Here is a 15,196-nt window from a genome sequence, read left to right on the forward strand (position 1 = left end):
GACAGCTTTTCCTTACCAGTGATCTCTTTAAGTATTTTTCTTTTAAAATTGGGAGGAGCATGTATTATGCAGATGACTTCATCTCCCTCTCTCGCTCTCTCTCTAGCTCTCTCACTCTTGCTCTCCCTCTATATATATATATATGTGTGTGTGTGTGTGTGTGTGTGTGTGTGTATAGATAGATAGATAGATAGATAGATAGATAGATAGATAGATAGATAGATAGATATAAAAAAAATCTTTCAGACCAGGTATCCTTCCTGACTTACTGTATTCATCCAAATCCAAGACAAGTTTTCTTCCACCCCTTCAACATAGGGGTGGGGAGCCTCACCTTAGATTCACGTAACAGCCCAAGGCAGGTGACTGCTGCAGCTGTACCTCCAGCCCTGACTCATGACTGCAGTCAGAGCCACCATGTGCCTCAGGCCAAGACCAGAGATGTCACCAGTGCAGCTGTTTGGAGTCTGTAGCTGTGGTGTCAGCAGCAGTTGCAGTGGGTCCAGGTTGGGAATTGGATAGTGGGACAGGTTGGGGATTGGATGTCAGTACAGTTCAGGGTGGTGGACCAGGTCCAGCAGTGGTGTGGGTGGGGGGGCAGGCAGAAGCCTACACTGGGGGTCATAGAATTATAGAATTGGAGAAGTAGGGCCGGAAGAGGCCTCTATACTTCATCTACAACAACCCCCTGCCTGAAGCAGTCAGTCAGTGTGTCTATCACCAAGCCATGCAATAGTATCCTCAGTGGCCACATGCAGCTCCTGTAGTCCACCACTCAACTTATTGGGCAGTCATTGACAGTATGAGACAGTGTGTGTTTTGCCACAGCTATAGTCTGGGTTGTTGCAAAGAGCCCAGTGGTGAAGGTTGACCACACATAGACCTTGCCCTGTCTTAATCCTGAGGCAGGATCATTGCTATCCAAACCATCCTATACAAATCGATTTTTTAACCAATTAACAAAATTATACATTCAACCCGGACACAACCACAGGCCCTAACAGTTTAATCTGCCACCAGTAAGTCAGGGGGACCATGGCAACCAACATCCTGCTGCTGCAAACGTTAAAATATACTCAAGAAATCCAAGAAAGGGCCACCCCTGCTCTCCAACCCCCTGCAAAAACCCCTACAGTCTGTACCAATCTGACCATGTGGTAAAATTCCTTCCTGACTCCAAATATGGTGATCAATCTGATCCTGAGCAGAAGGGCAAAACCCTCTAACCTAGGGTTACCATACATCTGGGTTTTCCTGAATGTGTCCTGTTTTTTGGATCCCTGTCCTCATGTCCAGGCGAGTATTTTAAATGAGAGTAAATGTCTGGGGTTTTTTTTTTTGCTTTTCCTCTGCTCTCCCAGGCTGGTTGCTTGGGGGTGGGAGCAGCAGGCAAGGTGATTGGCTGTTGGGGGTCATGTGCTCCCTGTGCAGGCCCCCACCAGGTAAAGAGACACCGTGTGTGTGGGTGGGTGTGCACGCACGCACACAGTGCACGAGCTGCTTGGGCAGCAGGGCTGGGGGGCAGGGGGCTGTGGGTCAGGAGTGAGGGGCACCAGCAGGGCTGGGGGGGACAGGGGTCTGTGACTTGGAAGTGTGAGGCTCTGGCATGGCAGGTTGGGGTGGGGGGAGGGGAGAGGTCTGTGTCTTGGGAGTGAGGAGCAGCAGCAGGGCTGAGGGGCAGGGGGCTGTGGGTTGGGAGTGAGGGGCACTGGCAGGGCTGGGGGGGCTGGGGGTTGGGAGTGAGGGGGGGCTGGCAGGGCTGGAGCAGCAGGGGCTTAGGAGGGGCAGAGACAGAGCATGGGCATATCACTCCCCCCCCCCCGCACTGTCTTATGCTCCTCCCCCCTCTCAGGTGTTCTCTTTTGATACTGGAAATATGGTAACCCTACTCTAACCAGTAACCTCCAGTTGTAAGTCCCAGCAGGAGCATTGGTACACTCCAATCAAAATCCTCAGCCTTGGCTGTAGCCAACACTCCATTCTTCTGAGGAAGGTTTAAAAAAACCCTGACACGTGTAGCAGCAGGAGGGGAAAAATTTTTCTTCTGGCCACATGTGGCAACCAGCAAAGCCCAGAAGTATGGGAAATACCCATAACAGAACACAGGCACAGCTATACTTAGGTTATCCCTGACCCACTGGCGATGCATAGGGGGTGCACATGCACCCCCTGAGAGCACTGGTGCACCCCCTGACAGGCAGGAGTGGCAAGCCAGTGCCCCCTTGAGAGCAACAGCCGGAGAGCAGGGGCACCAAGAGAAGCACCCCTGGCACTTCTGGGCCAGCATTGCTGACTGGCTGCTGGGCATCAGTCAGGAGGCATCAGTGGCCCATGCCCTTACCGATGTCTGTCCAACCTCTTCTTATACATCTCCAGTTATGGAGAGACCACAACTTCCCTTGGCAGTCTGTTCCACTGCCTCACAGTTTTAAGCGTGAAGATTTTTTTTCCTGATATCCTATCTAAACCTACTTTGCTGCTGGGATGGGGTCAAGCAGGGCAGCCATGGGGGCTTTTCCTGCCCCGCTGGGGCACAGACAGGCACAGTGAAAGGAGCTGCCGGAGAAGCCCCCTTGGCTGCTCTGCCCGGCTCCATCCCCAGCCTCCTGGCACTTAAAACAAAAACAAAAAAAGGCCTTTATCCCCGCTGCTGATCACAGAGGCCTTGATCCCTGCTGCTGCAGCCAGTGAGTGCGGGGCTGCTTTTTTTTTAAGTGCTGGGGGGCTGGGGCCGGGCAGAGGATGGGGCTGGAGGGAAAGACAGCCTTGGGGGCTTCTCCTGCAGCTCCCCCTGCCAGGACAGAGGCAGGCACAGCCAAAGGAGCTGCGGGAGAACCTGCAGCTGCCCAGCTGTATCTGCTTCACCCTGGCCGATCCGAATCTTCGAAACGGTGTCGAAACTCCAAAACAGATTCAGCCGAACCAAAATGGAATGGTGATCCAAAACACCAAAAAAATCAAAATGGCTCCAAAATGGTTGAATCCCAAACCGAAACTAAAAGTAGCCATTTCGCACAGCCCTAATGCAAATTCCCTGCCTTCTGTGATACCTATTGTCAAACCCAATTAAGTTGCAGGAATGCAGAGAAAACGTTTGTTGCTGAGACTGAACCTGTACAGGGTGGTAGAAGGGACTGAGTAACTCTCAATGAAGCTCTCTCCCTGCTGTTCTGTAATGTTTGTAACCATAAAGTGTTTTATCGGGGAAAACGCATCACTTGATTGTGAGGAAAACTACCCAGATGGAGTACTGTGTAAAATTAGCTTCCATCTTTGAATTCTAGTTTACTTGCATTAATAATTTATCAATATTAACCATATAGACCCCAATTAACACCAAATCACAAGGCTGGAAGGAACCTCAAAGGTAAAGTCCAACCACTTGTCCAGATACAGGACCTACAGTTCCTAAAAAAGAACTTTGACTCTAATGAAGAAATTATCCTCAATATTTATTAATTTTAATTTTTAAGGAAAATGCAAGTGGCAAAATTCAAATTTGAAAGATATTTTAACTGAGCTAGAGACCCCCATTCCGAAGAGCAAGGAACTTGGAAGGGAAGCCCTGGATGAGCTGGAAAAAGCCTGACGGCCAACCCAGGTCTGTTATAGCTCTGCCAACCCCTGGGTGGGCTTCGGGCCTTTGCCCTGGGAGGTTGGTAACAGCAGAGCCGTTTGGCACCTCAGGGCTTTGCCACAGTTCAGATGGAACCTGGATAGAAACCAACATATGAAGTTGTTACTCATTTTCAAGCACTAACTTCGTAGCTGGTTGGCTCCTTTTCTAGGTGAGTGGCCATTTGTACAGCAGGATCATTCTTTTGCACATGCAGCCGGTCTACATTTATTGCGCACATCAGTGATTTGCATCATACGTATAATGTATGGCAGGGGCTGGAGTGAGTGGAGTGCGGTGGAGGCAGCGCTGCTCAATCCTGAGGCCCTTGCTAGGGTCAGCACCTCTCTTCTCACCCCAGCATTACCAGGTCTTAAATATGAAATTATTGTATTGGAAGCTTCAAATTATTGTATCATAACCTGAAAAAATATGCAAATAAGTCTTATTATTTATTTTGCTCGCTGTAACTCCTAAGAGAGTGAATGAAAACTGGGTCCTCAAAGTTGAAGTGTTTCTTTATTTTGAGGCAAGCAGGAACGAGAGAGTGCTGATGGCAAACCCACAAGTCGGTTAAGGCTAGAGACAGACAAAGTTCTTTGGGTAAATCCAATATCTTTTATTAGACCAACTCAAAAGTCAAAAGGTTAGAAGCCTCCTATACATGCGCAGGGAGCAGGCTTGATTAATCGAGTCTGCTGGAACACACAAATTGATACGCGCTGGCAGCCTTCCGCATCACGTGGATCAGTGTCCTCATGCTAAAAAAATGGTGGCGGCACGCTTTGAAATAAAACAAGTTGGATGAGCTTTAGTTCTGAGTGCCCTGCCACCATTTGTTCAGCATGGGGATGCTGATACTTGTGACACACGGGCACTTTAAAGCAGCAGGGCTCACTAACTAAAGTGCAGGGCACTGCATCCCACAACTCAAAATGCCCTCTATGAGAGCGACTTGGGTTTTTACATACACCCTATCAACAAGCTGCCTCAAAAGTGCCTGAAGAAGGAAGACAAGGTTCCTTGGGTGAATTTGATATCTTTTATTAAACCAACCCAAATGGTTGGAGAATAGTTATTAAGCAAGCCTTCGGGTTCAAAAACCCTTCGTCAGGCTAAGGAAGCTTCAGCAGTTGGTGGGTGCTCTTCCAGGATGAAATGAAAGGTAAACAAGCCAGGGGCTGGGCTGGGCTGGGCTGGGCTGGGGAGTCAGTTGCCAGGTAGATTGTAATGTATCAAAGGAAGGGGTTTTGTGTCCCGAAGCTTGCAAAAGAGCAATGTGCCTATTTAGTTGGTTTCAGCCAGGGGCGGGCAATTATTTTGGGCAGAGGGCCGCTTACTGAGTTTTGGCAAGCCATCGAGGGCCACATGACAGGCAGCCCAAGGCAAATTAATATTAATTTTCTAAATTTTCTTAGGGGCCCCACGGGCCGGATAGAATGGCCTGGCGGGCCGCATCCGGCCCCCGAGCCCCATTTTGCCGACCCCTGGTCTAATCAAAGCTACCACATCTACCCAAAGAACCTTGTCTGGTACATTGGGAATCCTTTTACTACCACTGATCATAACGGGTTTGCCATGTTCATACAAACACGATCATCGTCCTACGCCCAGCAACAGTCTCCCACTCCCAACCCCTTTTTGCCGACGGGGCTGTTGTGAAGCAGCCCCCAGGGCGGCGGGCATGACTCCTGCGTGGCGTCACATCAAACTGACGCCCAGCCCCACCCACCCGCCGCGCCACCGGCCCATGAGCAGCCGTTAACGGCCGCAGCCCAGACGCTTCAGAGGGACACACGTGCAGCGCCCCGCCCCACTGAGTGCCGAGGACGCGCTCCGCCTCTACACAGTTGCTGGGCGGGGCCGGACTACTACCCCCCATCCCCAGGGCGGCGGGGAGGAGGGGAGGTGGCAACGGCGGCGGCGCGTGCTCCTTCCCCCAATTCCCTTCCGGGGCACGCGGCCCCGCCCTCTCGGTCCCGCAGCCCGCGGAGCGGCTCCGCCTGCGCAGCTGCGCGGGGGTAAGTGCGCGCGGGGCCGGGGGTCGAGAGTGTCCCGTGCGCATGCGCCGGCTGCGGGAGCGGCGCCCGCCCGCCCGGCGCGGAGGGGCCTGGCAGCGCCTTTGTCCCCGGGGCCTCGGAGCCGCCCGTGGGGCAGGTAACGCCCGGCCTGGGGCGCGGCCCGCCCAGACCCGCGTGTCAGGCGCCCGGGCGTGGAGGGGGGTGCTTGTTGGGCCCCGTGGTGCTGGAAGGAGAGGGGAGGAAGAAGGAGTGGAGAGGCCGGGAGAAAGGAAGGGCGCGGGCCGTGGAGGGCTTGCTCGTGGGCGGGTGCGGGGCGAGGAGGCGGCTGGGAGGGCAAGTGAGCCGCTCGGTTGTGAGAGGAGCCTGGCGGCTGTCAAGTGTTTGGGAGGGCGAAGGACAGCCGCTGCTTTCGTTTCCCTTTTGGTTTCAAATCCTCCCTTCTGTGGCTGGGCATCTGTGCAACTGCTGCAGCGCCCCCCGCTGCTTCCAGCTACTCTAACCTTCCCTCCCCCCCCCCCCCCCGAGTATTTTTGCTACTGCTGTCACCTGTGTCATCAAATCTGTTTTTGTTTTGGCCCCTTCTACCTTTGTGTGTCCAGAGGGAGAGCCGGGGAGAATCTGAGCTGCTTGGTTGCGTGGTGGCCAGGCAGCAATTCCAGCATTCCCTCTAAGCTGTGCACGTGCGCATGAAAAAAAAATGCCATGCAGTAACTTTTTAATGCCGTGCACACAGTGGTGTACTGACAAGAGGGGGCCCTGGGCACTGGCTTGAGGGGACTCCCAGTGTTGAAGCAAGGGGGCGCTGACACTCCCCTTGCTGCCGCTGGCTTTGTGACTGGCTGCTCACCACCCACCCCAACCTGGCCACAGGCTGCTGCAGGAGTGGGAAGGGGTGGGCACACTGAGATGCCCACACACTTCCAGCCAGGATTGCTCACAGATCACTAAACCTTTGAGGGCACGTTGGTGGCAACATGAGATGTTACCAATCAAAACCGCATTTTCTCTCTTGGGTCTGTATCTCAGCATGGTGGGTTTTATGGTATGGGGAGCTTAGGTCATGGTATGGAGAGTTTTATGGTATGGTTGGGGAGCATGGGTCAGATCACTGGCTGTGTTCATATACAACAGTGCTGTGAATTTACTTTGTTGGTTTGTTCTTACCAATTTTGAAGCTGTTAAATGTTCTGAACAGAGGAGGGTTTTTTTGGTTCCCTGTCAGTTCGTGACTGCTAGAAACAGAGTTGGTATCAGTCACAAGGTGTCTTGTTGGGTACAGAACCCTGCAGCCATGTGTTTTTCTAATGGGTGTGACCTTTCATTTGTCCATGACATTAACCTGCAGTTTCTGTAAGTGTAGAAAAAGGTTTAGAAAATTTCCAGAGCACTGGGGCATACTTTTCCCTCAACTATATTTTTGGGAGAAATCCATGTCTTATCTACCTTAGAAGAGACGTAGGTAGACTTTCTAAGGTAATAGAAGGAGATTGCACATCCCTGAAAGCTGACCAGTTGACAATGGCAAACATTTTCATTCAGACAGACTAGAACTGTCACAATGTTTTAATGATCACTAGCTAAATTATGTATAGCTTAGTTGGCAAGACATGCAATCTTTATCAGCCAAGTCGTCAAAATTCTCAAGAAAAAACATCTGTGAGGCCCCAAGATGTTTTCTTGGAGAACAAGCAGAGTTGTTTCTTGTAATATCTCTCAACAAGAAGAAAAATAAAAATCTTTTCAGGTCATCTTTATAAATTATAAAGAAGGGAGGGAGAACCAATCTCCTCTATACTTAATCCTTTCTAGGTAGCCTAAGGCAGTGATTCTCAACCTTTTTTTGTACCAGGATCCATTTGTAAATATTTATGGCCAGTCCCGACCCAGTGCCCCTCGCTCCCGACTGGCTGCCCCCAGGTCCCAGTCGCCAGTGTATGGGGTGGGGGGGCTCCCCAAGCAGCCCATTGCAAGCTGGAGCTTTGTAAGCCTGGAAGGGAAAAGCTGCGGTTTCCCACATTTTTTTTCATTTAAAGGAGAATCCGTTTTTAAAGTTTGTTTGTGACTCTTTCGTATACTCTCGCAACCCACTTTTGGGTCGTGACCCACAAGTTGAAAAACTCTGGCTTTGAGGTTTTGCCTTGTTTTTAACAGAACGTTTATGATCTTTTTACTGAACATTTTACCAGCCTTCAAACCTTTTAGGTCAGGGGTTGTCAGCTGGGGGTATGCGTACCCCCAGGGGTACGTAAAAAGGTCTTTGGGTGTACACGGGAGCAGGCAGGTGGGGACAGAGTGCACCCTGGGGTATGGTGGTGCCATCTCCCCAGCACATTCACTTCTTACCTGGGGAAAAGGGAGGGGAAGGGGTGTGCTAGGTGCTGCTGGCCCCACACAGCACACTGCAGCATCTCCCTGACCCCCACCCAAAGCTTGCTTTCCTGATTGGCTGCCGTGACGGTCTAAATGATGGGGGGGAGTGCGTTTCTATGCCTGCTCCCAGGAGCAGGGTTGGGGGGGTGAGTAGTGCTGGGGGGGGGGTTGCACACAGTGGCCGCCACTGCCCTGCACTACTTTTCCACGGCTGGTTGCATGTGCGACACTGGGCTGCTTATTGGTGGCAGCAGCTGCCACATGCAGGCATTGTCTGCTCCTGCTCCATGTCTGGCTGCTGCCACCAGAAGGGGCACCCTTGCTAAAAAAAAAAAAAAGGTTGAAGCCCAATGTTTTAGGTTGTACTAAGATATAAGTCTTGCTATGGATCTGTGATGTGTGACCTCTGACTGAGGATACAGTCTGGAGTTTGTCTGTCTCAGCAGAGTTTGAGCTTTTATTATTATTGGAAACAAACAAACAAACCCCAGCTTCCAAACACTTATTTTTGTTGTACTCTAAATTTATTGAAAATGAACTACACATTGTACATCTGGGGCTTCAAGCAGTCTAAAATCATGATGTTGAGAGAGAGTAATCGCCCCTCTTGGCTTCAGAAATTATACTCTTTTCGAGTTGGTGCTTCAGAAGGGCTGTTTTCCCAAAGTTGAGGGAAGCTGAACAAAAGTGATTGGGTAAGGTGATGAACCTAGGCAGAAAAATGTTAATGAAAATATGACGCTTTTTAGGAAGAGCTGTAGGTCATCAAAAAGTCATAATTCCTCAATCAAGTAAGGCTGTGTCCTGGTTAGTAGTGAAATGATAGTGGAAGTGTGAGATAAAGATGCTATACATAAACATGGGGAACAAGTGGGGAGGGAGATAGAATTAAATATAAATGTAAAAGGTAGGAGTTGTAGGAAATTAATAAGTGAAGATAAAGGCACTGTGGAGAAAAATGCACTAGTAACAAGGAACCAGGATAATAGGGTCAAGTTTCCTATCCATTTTGGAAATAAGTCAGTACTCAAATATTTCTTCTCTGTATTTGTCAAGAAGCAAAGTGAAGTGCTTGTATCACATGAAGATGGTAAAGTGCTTTCCATTCTATTAGTAACTGAAAAAAATTATTAAACATTTTAAAATTGGCAAGCTGGCTTGTTTTCCACCCAAAATTCCTTAGATTTGGCTTAGACTTCTGTCCCACTGATGTTCGTTTTTTATAAGTCGTGGAATGTTGGGGAATTTTTGAAAAACTGGAGGAGTGGTAATGTTGTTCTAGTATTTGGAAAGCATGCTGGGTTCTATTAGTCCTGGCATAATAATGCAAAATCTTGATGTGCCCAAATATAAGAGTGTATGATTAATAGCAGTTAGCTTGGTTGTATACAAAATGGATCTTGTCAAATAAACCCAATTTCCTCTTTTGAGAATACAGGTTTGGCTGACAAAGTGAATTGGAAGCAACAAAAGTAGATACAAAGTATTTAAACTTTTTTGTAAGGCATTTGACTTAGTACTGTGTGGGTGCATCTACTTGTTCATTAATGTGCTTCAGGTATTGCTTATGAAATTTAGTACCTCCATTTTGAGGTATTAGAAGAAGGTGCATTAGCCTATTTTAATGTGCATTAGCTAAAGAGCACGTTTTTTCTGATGCTTTAAAATAGGCTAATGCGCATTAAAACACATGTAGATGCACCTACATTCTATTTTAAAAAGTAGCAGCAAATTGTATCATGTTAAAGCACATGTTAAGTGGATTAATTGGTGGATAACAGGCTATTTAAAGTAGTTTTCAGCTGGGTAGGAATCATTGACTGGTGGTGTTTCTGTTGGGGTTGTCAAGGGATCAGTATATTCACAAAGATTTAGAAACAAATGTAATCACTAGCAATAAATACATTTTGCAGTTGACCTGAAATTTGGGAGACGGGACAGGACACTGGAGTGATTTGGCTTTATTGCTATGGTAGGGCTGTTTAAATAAATATAGAGTGGAAGCAAAGATGTATATACTGTATCTACCATGCATGGTGCCCACCTTCCCCCCCCTTTCTTTCCCTTCTCCAGTTAAAAAGCATCAGTGAGGGTAGTACTGGAATACTTTGTACTGTTCCACACTTCAGAAAGTATGTGGAAAAACTGGCAGGGGTGAAGGGGGGGGGGAAAACCCTGCAAAAATTGTTCTGGGAACGGAGGAAATGCCTTGGGGTGAGAGACTGTCAGCCCAGTCTGTTCAGCTTCATAAGAAGAAGGCTGAGAGAGAACTTGATTACTGAATAAAAGTATCGTTACTTGGAAAAAATATTAGTTACTAAAAGTTTCTCTAATTTAGTAGAGAGGGTTAACCAAGTACCAGTGATTGGAAGTAGGATGCAGACAAATTTAAATTGGAAATGGGGCACAATTTTTAACAAGGCTGATGGAACAGATGTCAATGAGGAGAGGTGGATTCCCTATCTCTAGATGTAAATACTTCCACTAGATATATATTGCTTTTTCAAGCTGAAGGCAAGGTAGAATGGCACCTTATAGACTAATTGGATCAAAGATGTATAACCTTTCAGCACAGCTCACTTTGTCAGATGCTATGAAACAGGGAGCTGGCTATCAAATAGTGATTTGACTATAATAGACGGGGACTGGGAGAGGGAAAGGAAAGTGCTGAGAGAGTCCAAGAGGGTTGAGGAGAAAAAGCAGTAAACCAGTAGGGTTGTGAGTGTCACAAAAGAATCCAGGAATGGGTAGGAATCTGTAGTCCCTGTTTAGACCATCCTTAACGCAATCCAGTCTGTGCATTTTTTGCTTTGAAGTTTTCGATTCAAGTCTGTTTTAAAAAAATCTGTTGTTTAAGAACAGCTATTCTGAGGTCAGCAATGGAATGTTCAGGGAGGTTCAAGTGTTCTGCTGTGGGCTTGTATGTTTTTCTAGACTTATTGTCAGTTTTGTCTCCATTCATTCTTTCACTTTGGGATTGCCCAATATAGACATCAAAGGAGCACTGTAAGCAGGTGATGACTTACGACATTGGAAGAGGAGCAAATGAATGACTCTCAGATGTTATAGAATCCATTTTAGTTGGTCCATAATGATGTGGTCTGTGTTCATGAAGGGGATCCACACAAGTGACATCTGGATCTGTTGCAAGGTTTGGTGCCTCAGTGAGAATAGGAGTTAGGCATTTTGTTGCTGGAAAGATACTCTTTGAGGTTAGTGGATGTCTGTAAGCCAGAACAGATTTGTCCCCATGGCCATCTTGAGATGGTGGCTTATTTTTCAGGAGGGGTTGGAAATCATTTAATGATGTGTCCAAGGTATTCAAACTGAGGTTGGTATTGTAGCAGGTTGGAGCAGGTCTGAGTCTGGCCCAGTGGAATTGGGTGGCCTCAGTTTTGGGATCGTATTGGAAGTGTAGGAATCCCTGCTCCAGATTCTTAAGATACGTGTTGAAGTTGATGGATCAGAGCAGATACAGATGTAACGTGGAACAGGTGCGTCAAACGTAGCCTGTGAACCAGATCTGGCCTGTGGAGCCCTGTGATCCATCGTCTCCAACCTAAGCTGACCCTGTGTACCAGATGCGACGTGCAGAGCCAATCCAATATGCAGGCTGGATCCGGGGGGTGTGCTGCATGCAGTGCCTGCCAGACTAGCCATGTACATTGGCAGAGCCAGACAATGGTTGCTAGCCCGGATTGGGACCATACTAGCACTCGGGGCTGGTCCATTGGGGGTGCCACATGCAGCCTGACCCTCTCTATTGCATGCAATGCCTGTGATGCTGTCCAGCCCGTGTGCCACATGCAGCATAAGGCCTGGAGTGGGGCTGGTGTGTGCTGTCTGTAGTGCCCTGATCTGGTTCAACCAGTTGCATTGCAAGTGGCACAGTGGGCTGCCATGGGGCCTGCATTACATACAACAGTGGCCATTAGTGCTGTCTCTGGGGTGTGGTTCCAATCTGACCCAACAACTGTCCTAGTGACCCTCATCTAGGTGTGTGGGGCTGGATGAGTTTGACATCCCTGATGTAGAACTTGTCTCTAGACCAGTGGCTTTCAACCTTTTTTCATTTGCAGACCCCTAAAAAAAATTGAATGGAGGCATGGACCCCTTTGAATTGTAAGGGTTGGCATTCACATGCTTTTCAATTATCACAGTCATCTCTCATGAACCCCTTAAACACAGTATGCAGACCCCCAGGGGTCTGTGGACTGCAGGTTGAAAACCACTGCTTTAGTTGGTGGTGTACTGAGAATGAGAGCTACTGCAATCGGGTAGCTGTAGCGGTCAGTTGGTTTCTGATAGTGTGGTGGTGATACGACCATAGCAGACTTTCACTATGATGAATATGCTGGATGGAGTATTTCACAGTCAGTTCAATGAAGGGGTGAAATTTCTCTTAAGAAATTGCTTTCCATGCATCTATACAATGAAGGTGTTGATGTAGCTTTGGGGTTCCCAAACTGTGGTATGTGTGCCCCTAGGGGTACCACAAGACATCTCTTGGGGGGTATATGGGAGAAATTCTGTAATGGTGGATTGAATGTTTATAATAATAATAATAATTGGCATTGAAGGGGTTAAAATATAAAAACATATGCTGGTGGGGGTATGCAGGCAGCTACTATATCTGGAAGGGGTGCGCCATAAGAAAAAGTTTGGAAACTTCTGCCTTAAGGTATATTAGGGGGACGAGAAGGCAACTGCACAGGAAACAGACAAGGCCTTCAGAAATATTTTAATGTATTGGAAATCATGTATGTGCCCATGGTAGTGAAGTTTGTAAGTATAAGGGGATCCCCAGATCTGAAATGCTGTAGTTGTGCGTGATCATGAAGTAGGAGAATGTAATGGGAAACAGAAGTAGCGTCCTCACCGGTAATAATGTTCTTTATGGCTTGTACTCTGTTCTCATGGGTGATGTTGGTGTACAGTGATGTGACATCCATGGTAGCTAATAGGTGATTGCTGAAAGCTTGCCAGTGGAGTCTCATTTCTTAAGGAAATCTGTGGTATCTTGCCAGTTGCTGCCAGCTCCAGTGGCATATGAGAATAGGATAGTCAATGTAGCCAGAACTTCCCTCTGTGATAGTGCCAGTGCCTGAGACAGTGGAGTGCTCTGGGTTGCAAGGTCTGTGGATCTTGGATAGTAAAGACAGGTTGCCTGCCTTGGTTTCCCAGGAGATGGAAGCTGTAATTGTTTCCAGAAGTATTATATTGTCTTTTAAAAGATTGTTGTTCCCCCTGGTATTGTGCTGTAGCGTCCTTAGTCAGGAGTTTGTAAAATTCCACTTGGGGAAGTTCTCTGTCTGCTTCTTTCCTGTATGTATACTGGTTTGTCCATGACAGTAGTGGCACTCCCTTATCAGCCTGTTTTTATCATAGTATCAGGGTAGTTTTTAAGGCTGACTGTAGCCCTTCTCAGTAGGGATAATCAGGTGAGATTTAAGGGCTTGATGCATACAGGAGGTCAGGCTAAAAGATTTTAAGGGCTTAAATTCTGTGAGTTGTACATAATTCCTGCTAATATCTTTGCAGTTTCTGCTGTGTTAAACATAAGAATTAAAGACTTTAAATTGTAGCACAAATTCATCACTGTTTTCTCAGTGTTTTTTCTATGCAAAAAGAGTTTCAACTCTTGTTAAACAAATTGTATAGTTATTATATATTTTTATATTTTTGGACACCATGATCAACTTTTGAAATTGAAATCAGAGAGAGAAGAGAAGAGGAATATCAGAAATAAAAGACCAGGGGGTACTTTTCCTCAGGCCTAAAAGTATATCCCTCTGTCACCATAGTGGTCTGATTATGCTAGAGAGAGTGGGGGATACAATCAAATCCTGACTATATGGTGCAAGTGATCTCACTATGTAATTAAAAGTGTATGGGTGTTTATCTGACTAGAGTCAGCAACAAGGAGGCAAATTAATTAATATTAAAGAAAGATATAAGCCTTGTCAACTTTTTAAGATCTATGCATTGTCTAACTATTTGGCTCAAATAGTCCTTATACAGACAGGCTTGCTACTTGGTGTCCTTCCACAGAAATCAGTTAGGTGGATTGGGAGTAAGATGTCCGTTCGTTTTTGCCTCTCTATATCCTTTCCATTTTGTCTCCTGAATCTCACTGTTAGGAGGCCAGGTTGCTTGTTTGACTTTTGGATATTTTTTTTAAAAGTTGTATTGAAGTATATGAGCAGTTTCTCTCCACAAGGCAAAAGGAGTTCCTAAACTCTTAATCATTTAGCAGTAACCCAAGGCAAAATTTAGGATGTGCTGTCACACATTTCCCACACTTCCAAAATTGCTGATCTGGATGGAAAGACTTTTTAGGGCCTGACTAAGCCTTTTTCAGTTTGATAGTCTTACCATGCTCTCTGTGGTGACTTGGGAACATAAACTTTTGCATACTTTTTGGTTGGTCAGGGTAGGTGATGAGGAGAAACCCTTGGAAAGATTGTTGGATTGAGATTTTCTATGAAAGAAGAGGTCAGTTAATGAAACAAGGTATTGTTTGTTTTCTACTTTCTTGTTGTTTGACTTTCTAAAGATTTTCTTTTCCATTGGCCCAAATGAGAAATCACTTAAGGCTGCATCACTGATGTTGGTTGGACTTCATAGAATAAGGTGGTATTCAGTGCGAGTGAAAGTGTTGCAGATTTTGAAAGCCACAAAATCTTCAAATGCAAATATATCTTATATAAATGTCTGTAGTCTTAGTTGCATGACTCACATGCACATGACTAGAAGTAAACAATCAGACCAAGCCTTAACTTTTTAAATTTGTACCTGTTTTTAGATAGTTTGCCTTCAAGTATATGTTGCTGTCTCTGCTCCAATTATAGAGCTTTCACCAGCTTTCATCCCCCCAACCTCCTGTTTTAGGCTGCAGTTTTTACAGCTTCACTTCATGTCGCATGGAAGAGCTCATCAAAAGGCTAATATTTCTTTATATATTTTTTACAAATCACATTTGTATATTACAGAGGCACTCAAACTTTTTTGGGTATTACACCTAAAAATAAATACCCTTCCTAAATTGGTTATTCTGCTGTGTGCCCTGATGATTCCATGTTATGACTAATAAAAAACACTTTATCACTGCAACCACAGTGTAACCTCCTCAGAAGCATAAGATTGAGAGGTATTGTCAAGCTGTTCTTCATAGTCTCTTTTTTTTTCC

At 46.6% G+C, this 15,196-nt stretch overlaps 1 protein-coding gene across 4 annotated transcripts in view; it reads left to right on the forward strand.

Moving 5' to 3' along the window:
* The first annotated feature begins 5,531 nt into the window (after positions 1 to 5,531).
* BCLAF3 (BCLAF1 and THRAP3 family member 3) overlaps positions 5,532 to 15,196 on the forward strand; it is a 54,141-nt gene continuing 44,476 nt past the window's right edge. For 3 of the 4 annotated variants that reach the window (XM_019495031.2, XM_019495032.2, XM_019495034.2), the window contains exon 1: positions 5,667 to 5,773. The gene's annotated coding sequence lies outside the window, so the exon portion shown is untranslated. Of the gene's footprint in view, positions 5,638 to 5,666; positions 5,774 to 15,196 lie in introns of those variants that run through there. The other variant, XM_006266295.4, reaches the window with a different exon arrangement.

The sequence above is a fragment of the Alligator mississippiensis genome, chromosome 1 (assembly GCF_030867095.1).
Source record: "Alligator mississippiensis isolate rAllMis1 chromosome 1, rAllMis1, whole genome shotgun sequence".
Taxonomy (NCBI): domain Eukaryota; kingdom Metazoa; phylum Chordata; order Crocodylia; family Alligatoridae; genus Alligator; species Alligator mississippiensis.